Raw genomic sequence first — 8,131 nt, forward strand, 5'->3', positions numbered from 1 at the left:
TTTTTTTTTTTTTTTCATATTTAATAATATAACTTTAATATTATTTTAATCAAAAAATTTTAAAATTATAATAATATAAATAATAAGTATTAACACAATTGTATAAATTGAATTATTTTTTATAACATTTTTGTATTTATCTATTTTAATAAAAAACATTTTCTTAATAATATTTCATATATAATTTTTAAAAAAAAAAAAAAAAAAAAAAAAAAAAAAAAAAAAAAAAAAAAAAAAAAAAAAAAAAAAAAAAAAAAAAAAAAAAAAAAAAAAAAAAAAAAAAAAAAAAAAAAAAAAAAAAAAAAAAAAAAAAAAAAAAAATTTTTTTTTTTTTTTTTTTTTTTTTTTTTTTTTTTTTTTTTTTTTTTTTTTTTTTTTTTTTTTTTTTTTTTTTTTTTTTTTTTTTTTTTTTTTTTTTTTTTTTTTTTTTTTTTTTTTTTTTTTTTTTTTTGCCCTTTAAAACCCTTTGGACAAATATGTCTCTAAGTCTCTATTTTTTTCTGCTGATAGCTCATTCTCCATTTCCTCTTTAAAATAAAATATATAAATGATAAATTAAAAAATTATAAAAATGGCTAGATTCCCCTTTTTTTGGGAAAATGTAAAAATTGGTGTACTAATTAATGTATTACCTATTGTGATACTGAAACTATTCACACAGCCATGATCCGAAATGCAGACAAATAAAGTTGAAACCACAAACCCCCCCCTGTACAAGAGAAAGTACAGAGAACAAATGCCAGCCATGTAAATTGAAGTATGTCCCTTTAAACATAGACATATTTTGATCTTCCTATGCTGGTGCATAAACTACTTTTCCCCCAACGCCTATATTTTTTTTGCAATTCTGATAATCCCTCACACACAAAATACAAATATTCCTCACTCACCTCCTTTTCCTTTGCCCTCTCTGACAGCACTGTCATAGCCATCCCGGGCTGCTCTTCCAAGTGAAGGTTGGCACTCCGGCTTCATGATGCTGATTTGGCCAGGCAATGGACTCCACTGTCTTTCCCCAGGATTGAGGTGTGGTCCAGCTCAAGTGAGGTTATGCCACATACAACAGGCTCCTGGTGTTTGGGCAATTGGTGAATGAAAGAAAAGACAGTATCTAAAGACAGAAAATAATTTCCCTAAGAATAAGAAAACAACTGAATAACAGACTGTGGATGTATGAATGATAAAGGGGGGAAGAAAGGGGAAGACCAAGGGGTAAGTTACAAGGGACAAGGAAATGGGAGAAAACAGAAAAAGGAAATGAGAAAGTTTAAATAAGGATAGGAGTGAGACTGAATAAGATAAATTAAAAACACAAAATGAAAAAGGAATATTAATAGAATATAAATAGATAAAAAGATTAATAACAAAGAAACACAATAAAACTTACCTGACAAACTTTGGTACAGTCATATTCCCCTCCAATTCCAACTTCCAACACTGCCACATCCACCCCCTCTTGTAGGAAAACTTTAAGAGCAAGGACTGTCAAAGAACTTAAAGTAATGCGGCATACCTTTTCATCTTCCTAAAAAATAAAATATGATGACATGAGAAGTTTTTCACCTTGAGCATATCAAATAATTCATACTGATATTTCTAAATTCTATCTCTCCTAATAATGTTTCCACTCATTCATCTTCTCTGTCCTTCACCTCTCTCCTTTTGACATCTTCATTCCCTCTTCTTTCTCACCCTCCCAAAACCAACCCTCCCTCAACCCCCAAAAAAAACTATAATCTCTGTTAGTAGAAACCCTCTACTCTTCAAGTTTTCATACCTTCTGACTTGCTAGAGAATTTACACATCCCAGAAGTATGCGCAAAGTCCTCCTTGTTGATGGGTTGCCCATTTATCCTGATTCTCCCCCGGACAGCCACCAAGTGAGGAGAGGAATAGAAGCCAGTTCGATACCCATTTCCCGCAGGATGCTCTCAATAAAGGCAAAAGGTTGATCCTTTGCCCTTTGGTTCCTGCATTTGAGGGGAATTTATTATATTATTTGGATGTTAATGTCTTCTCCTTTATTCTTTAATTTACTGTTAGGGTTTGATTAGATAATTAGTTTTTAAATATTTTTTCCCTATTTTCTATATTTTCTTTTCATGATCTCACACAAATCGGGTAATTTTGCATTTTTACGTTTGGGGCCAGCTGCAAGAGGCATCTATTTGTAAAATTTGCTAAATTTTTGTGACAATTTGTCAACATAACTTAACACCATTAAAGATGCCTAGAGGGTCTAAATACCATTTTTTATCAAGTGATTACTATACTGTCTGCATAAATCTATTACTCAATGCTGCCCAGAAAATTGGGCATACTTTTGTTCTTTTTGTGTAATGGTTCTATAAGTGATCAACCACCAAAGAGTCAACTAGTAGACTTCATCTGATACCACGTTTCCTGAGTCTTTGGGAAAAAATATTTTTTATGCTAAGGCTGGTAAATACCCATACTTTTTTACTTTCATTATAGACATTATAATCATCACAGTGTCAATAAATTGGGCCTACTACAAGCAATATAAGACAAAAGGGGATATTTAAATATAAAAACAAGGAAAAGGGAAAACAGGTGACTCTTTAGTGACTATTACTTGTGGAGTCATCTATATGTAGAGACAATTAATACCTAACCTCACAATGGGCATGATAATCCATTCATACCATCCTCGATGGCATCGGGTTTAGTAATATACACCGATAAATAATAACAATAATAATGATAATATAATAATAACTCACTTAATAAAAACCAATAATAATAATTATAACAATGATAATAATAATTTTAAAAAAACAATAATAATATTATAAACACGATAATAAAAAAATTAATAAAAAAATATAATTAATAATATCAATAATAAAAATTACAATAATAATAATAATGATAGAAATAACAATATTATTAATAATAAAAGTTATAATTATAACTATAACAAAAATAGCAATATCATAAAAACATAAATTTTGGGATAAGTAAGACTCACCAGCAACATGGATAACTGACTTTTTATCAATTCTCCTGCTGACGCCAACCTTCCTCAAGAACCGTTCAGTTGTGGGTATATTGGAAAGGGCCCGAGCGTGAGCCCTGCTCCCGAGCCCCCTGAAGTACTGAGGCATTTGTCTGGAGTGAATTTAGGGCTTGTACTGCTTCCTGTAAGTTAGTGCAAGGAGTTAGATTGGGAATTAAGGGAAACAAAATTGTTTATCACTGGATTGATACATTTCATTAAATAGAATTCAGAGATCAATCCAGTCGCCGCAATTAAAAGGAAGACTTAAACACGACAAGCAAAATCGTATGAGGTTGTTTATATATGAGTACTGTGTCTCTGCTTCTGTGACATAACTGTTTTACACAAAAGCACATAGCAAATACTCATATGTAACCGCCTTATATTACGTTACATTATTTTAGTTGCATCTGATAAGGTGACCCCCCTATTTTTTTTCTTAGACAAATCACGAATTCCTAATCAAGGCTAACCAAATACATTTCCTTGTGAAATGCAACAGTAATTACAAATTACACTTCACATTATAAATGTCAACTTTTATAAAATATATCATGAGACTGCAATATCTGAAACTTTTCTGGGGAAAACAAGTTACGTAACCTCCCAAGAGAAATACACTCAAACTCTACGCAAAAAGCTTCATTAGTTTTAATTCAAGCGTTACATTCCTAGGACCCTCATGGCACTCATTACATAACTAATAAAAAACCCTACCCAAATTCATCCCAATTTCACCCGAAAACACCACTGTCAACACCATAAAAACCTCATACGGGTGGTCTACCCCCGCCTGTACTCTCTCTTGGGCTTCCACTCACGTACGGCTGTGAAAAACCAGGCGACCTGCAGCTGCCCTCAACCCCCTCCACTGACAGTAAACTCAGGTGTGCGAGACGCGCCATGGCAGCCTCCTGAGCACGTGGGTTCCGCCGCGACCTTGAATCAGCTGGTCCTAAAGCACGTCGCTCCACGCTCGCCCCCCCTTTTGCCAGCAGACGCTCTTTCCGATGCTTTAAACTTTTTCCCCCTTTTCCTTAGGAGAATTTTTGTTGTCTGTAACATGGCGCTTTTTTTATGTTTTCGTTATAATTTTGAGAATCTCTTAAAGGGTTGCCCGTTTCTTTTTTCGTTTTGTTTTAATTGCGGAAGAATCATTGCAGAGGTTGGTAGTCTGCTAAAAATCCTTCCATCAGGATACCCACATGTGAAAGTTTTTTTTTTTTATTGGTTGGTTGTTTTGTTGTCCAAGGTAGCTCTTCCCAAATGTTCCGGACAGACCGGAAATTGCATCGGAATCACCCATCCCTTAATCATAGCCAGGGATACGGTAAGGTATTGAAAATATAGGCATCCCTCACGAGATGATGTTTTGAAATTTCATGCAGTTTCGGACGACAAACGGGCATGAAAATTTGATTGGTGAATAATTTGCATGGTGCTTATTTTTCTCATGAATTCTAACGCTGTCATTGCTACGTATTAGCCTATCAAGAAATTTGATTATCTACACTTGCAAAGGCTGACAATTTTGGAAAATTACATCATAGGAAAACCTTTTGTCACTGAAAAGGCGATTGGCGTCCTTGCGTGTCTTTTAAACCCATTTAAAAGTTTCCTTTGTAAGGTTACGAGTTCAAACTCGTCCAGTTATTTCTTTCTAGCTGACTCTACTAAACTTACATTTTTGATAAATGTAACCATGAAATCAGCCCAGTGTTACCGTAAATGACAAAAATGAATAATTGGTACAGTACAGATGATTCTGTACTGTACCAACAAAAAATTATAAACAGATAATAGTAATAATGATAATAATAATAATTTTTTAAATATATAATAATATTATTATTATTATTTTTTAATAATAATAATATTAATAATAATAATAATGATAATAATAATATTAATAAAAAAACTATATAATTATATATGCACACACACACACACACACACACACACACACACACACACACACACACACACACACACACACACACACACACCACACACACCACAAACGCACACGCACCGGCACACGCACACCAAACCCCACACACACACATAGAATTATTTATAATATATATATATATATATTATATATAATATATAATATATATATAAAATATAATCATGTGCATTTTGATTGGAAAGGTGGTCTGATCGCAAGATAAATTGCAGATAAGAGGAGGGATTAACATGTAAAACATTGAAATCGTAGGCTACGTCAGTAATTGTTCCCACACATAAGGTATAATAGAGGTAAAAGTCTCGGGTAACTCCAAAACCCGATAATAGAAAACATATTTTAGCTACGTTAACCTCGCAAATGTTAAAGTGCTAAAGACAAGGTGGGGGTTTTCAAGAAATTTTTGTTTCTGGCAGCGCTTGAGGACCAGGAAGGCAAAAATTTAATATATTTGTTTATTTATTTGATTGGAGTTAGAGAGTGATGCAATGCACTCTTTTTCTGTTGATCGATCACAGAACAAACGCAAATGTTTAATATATACTTATTTCTTACTTTCAGCACGGGTATCGTGAACATTTTAAATAAATTGCCTTTGAGTTTTGATATCTAAAAAAAAAAAAAAAGGGGTTCACATGTTTTCTTATGAACAATGGCAACCGAACTGCAGCCATTGTGTATGACAACATAAAAACGGAAAATGCAATTCAGCAGGCAAATTTTAACTAAATAGCAGGTTAAACATATTCACTATTTGTGTTACAAACGAGAGAACACATTATCATGTCTATTTTGCCTTTTCAGTGCCCCCGATCTTTCTTGAGGTGTTACTTTTAGACACCCAAAAATAAGAAACATAAAATTATAGCCGTGTGACCCTTACGTTGAGTCTGCTATGCTGCTTTATAATTTTGAATTATTGTAAAGGGTTATCCAAATCAGGCAATGAAACGTCATTGTTTCTTCCATTATCATTCTCTATATTTTTAACGCCATCTAAAATGCCACGAAACCTATATTTTATCCTCTGATTAGTTTAAAGAAGATAAAAAGGGAGAAAGAAATGAAAAGGAAATCAAACGAGTCGCTCTTGCCCTTCTTCCCCTACAAGATTTCTTGTTCTTATGCTTATGTCTAAACATACGTGTATGGTTTCATGTAAGGGATGACAGCAGTAACGATGTTTTTGTTAGTAAAAGAGATGGAAAACAGTTAACATATTTACTGATGCATCATTTTTAAATAATAGTAATGATTATGCAAAAAATAATTGTACCTGTAATAATAGTAAAAGTGATAAAAAAGATAGCAATAACAATAATGATCATGACAACAGTGTAAACCTATAATGATAACTGTAGAAAAGGCTTGGCATTAATATAGCTATAATATTATCACTGTAATCATACCATAACTGTCTTTGGATAAATATCATGAATAGAGAGTGATCAGTAGGAAAAAAGGTAATGATCATAATTAAAAAGTAACACTTGCGAAAGATACGTTTACTACGAGGAAAGTAAAAAAGTTTGGCCTATTTATAACGCGGTAATGTTGTTATTTTTCTTTGGCAAAGATGCCATCACATAATATAGGGAAACAGTGATAATGTCGATCGTGATGATTATTATCGTGGGAAGTTAACATAGCAACTGAATGGGGTTTATAATGTGCTTGCACTTTTATTTATGTTTCTACAAGTTCTGCAATATCAGTCTTCGTGCTATTTTCCATACTCGGCAATGATACTTTTTTCCTCTGATTGTCTTATCCGTATACCAACTTTTCGTTTTCCACCCCTGGGCGAGATTGCATTCGGAAAAGAACTAACGGGCGGATTTAGAGATGAACGGCGACAAAGAAAAAATAATAAGAAGAACCATCCAAGAGAAATTAATGTAGGGGGGAGTTCCCTGGATAACAACAGATATATTTTTTTTTACTCCCAATTCATTGTCGGAAAACTTAGGCGAATGAACTAAAAGAAGAACTTGTAGTCGAAGAGGAAGTTGAATGGTGAGCACCGGGGGGTTAATCAAACTTTTTTCCGCTGGAAATCCCCTCCTGTGTGTGGTAATTTTTTTTTTTTTTTTGTTTTTTTTTTTTTTTTTTTTTTTTGGTGGTTTTTGGGGTGTTTTGGGGTGGTGTTTTTTTTTTTGTGTGTGTGTGTGTGTGTGTTTGTTGTGTGTTGTGTGTTGTGTTGGTGTGTTGTGGGTGTGTGTGTGTGTGTGTGTGTGTGTGTGTGTGTGTGTGTGTGTGTGTGTGTGGTGTGTGTGGGGTGTGTGTGTGTGTGTGTGTGTGTGTGTGTGTTAGCAAGGGCCCTAAATTTTTGCTTCAGCTCTTAATATTCTTAATCCTCGTCTACATTTACTCTAGTCCCATAACATAAAGGTGTCTAAAAAGTGGCCCTGCCAGGACTGTATGTGACTTAATGAATAGATTTAAGATTATGTGATGTATGCTGCTGGGACAGGCTACTCAAACAATTTACAATGTTGTATCTCTTCTCGGAGCCTTTACGTGCCGTAAGGCCTCCGAAGGCGATACTCAAACAAAATCAGCCGCATGGTACGACGCTACACATCGTAAAGTACCTTGGTAAGTTTCAACTGCTTGGCTCTGCAGTAAAACCGGCCTCATCCGGGTCCGTGAGCCCGGTGCCCAGATATTGCTCGAACACTGGTAAGATCGGACAAACATGTGTAACCTTTATATCTTAAAAAAGCAAATGAAGTTAGTGCACAATATGGCATCTTAATCCCGGCCTCTTGACTGACCTTTAAATTTGGGCCCTTTATGATAATTCGCTATACCAAAAATTTGGTAAAACTAAGGTTTTATTTGCTCGTTTGAAAGTGTGAGCTATAAGTCTGACAGTAAATTGAAATGTATGTTTATTACCCAGTTGAAAGTACAAGCGTTTTAGAAAGAATTATTATTATTATCGTTTTATTGTATTTTTTTTTTTTTATTTTTTATTTTTTTTATTTTTCCCGAGCGATCGTAGGGTTTTGCAACTCTGTGGGGGTGAGTGTGTGAGATGTATTCATATCGATTTTATAGGTGTGAATGCGCATATTTGCACGTGCAGGTCTACAGAATACAGATATATGTCGATATAATATATATATATATATACT

General features: G+C 33.7%; 1 pseudogene; it reads right to left on the reverse strand.

Annotated features, from left to right (window-relative positions):
• Window positions 1–3,927, reverse strand: part of LOC119576838 — an 8,866-nt pseudogene extending 4,939 nt beyond the window's left edge.
• Between the last annotated feature and the right edge of the window lie 4,204 nt (window positions 3,928–8,131).

The sequence above is a fragment of the Penaeus monodon genome, chromosome 1, assembly GCF_015228065.2.
Source record: "Penaeus monodon isolate SGIC_2016 chromosome 1, NSTDA_Pmon_1, whole genome shotgun sequence".
NCBI classification, from domain to species: Eukaryota; Metazoa; Arthropoda; class Malacostraca; order Decapoda; family Penaeidae; genus Penaeus; species Penaeus monodon.